The sequence below is a fragment of the Mastomys coucha genome, unplaced genomic scaffold (assembly GCF_008632895.1).
Source record: "Mastomys coucha isolate ucsf_1 unplaced genomic scaffold, UCSF_Mcou_1 pScaffold22, whole genome shotgun sequence".
Classification (NCBI taxonomy): Eukaryota; Metazoa; Chordata; class Mammalia; order Rodentia; family Muridae; genus Mastomys; species Mastomys coucha.
In genome coordinates this window covers 41,521,702-41,522,186 of record NW_022196905.1, presented here as the reverse complement: position 1 = coordinate 41,522,186, position 485 = coordinate 41,521,702, and positions in this window count along the sequence as shown.

Genomic DNA, 485 nt, shown 5'->3' with positions numbered 1-485 from the left:
TAGGGTTTCATGTTGGTGTTTCAAATGTATCCCTGGTATGGATGATGATAAAACTTCAAAATAGATATGTGTGCTTTTAGAGGGAACAGAGTTTCTGTAGAAATCCAAACAGCATGAAAATGCTCAATTCTATCCCTTTCAAGTGTGGATAGAGTTAACTTCTGCCAACTTCGCTGCCTCTTTGCCTTTGTTTCTGTGAAGCTATCTGAAGTCAATCTAGGATTGCAAGCCTTCCGGGCTTCCTAAAGGAAAAACTTGGGCTCACTTTTTGTTAAGATAGAGTGAGAGCAAGAGAGAGATAAAGAGATGGAGAGAGGGACAGAGATGGTATGTATTTTCTTTTCCTTTTTGAAGAGTATTCATTTCCCTAAGGAACTAATAGAATTTCTGTTTCTAAGCTTGCTTTAGAATTCATGCAGAACTGAAACTCTCTGAGACAATCTTTACTGTTTAGTTTTTTGGGTTTTTTTGTTTTGCTTTATTTT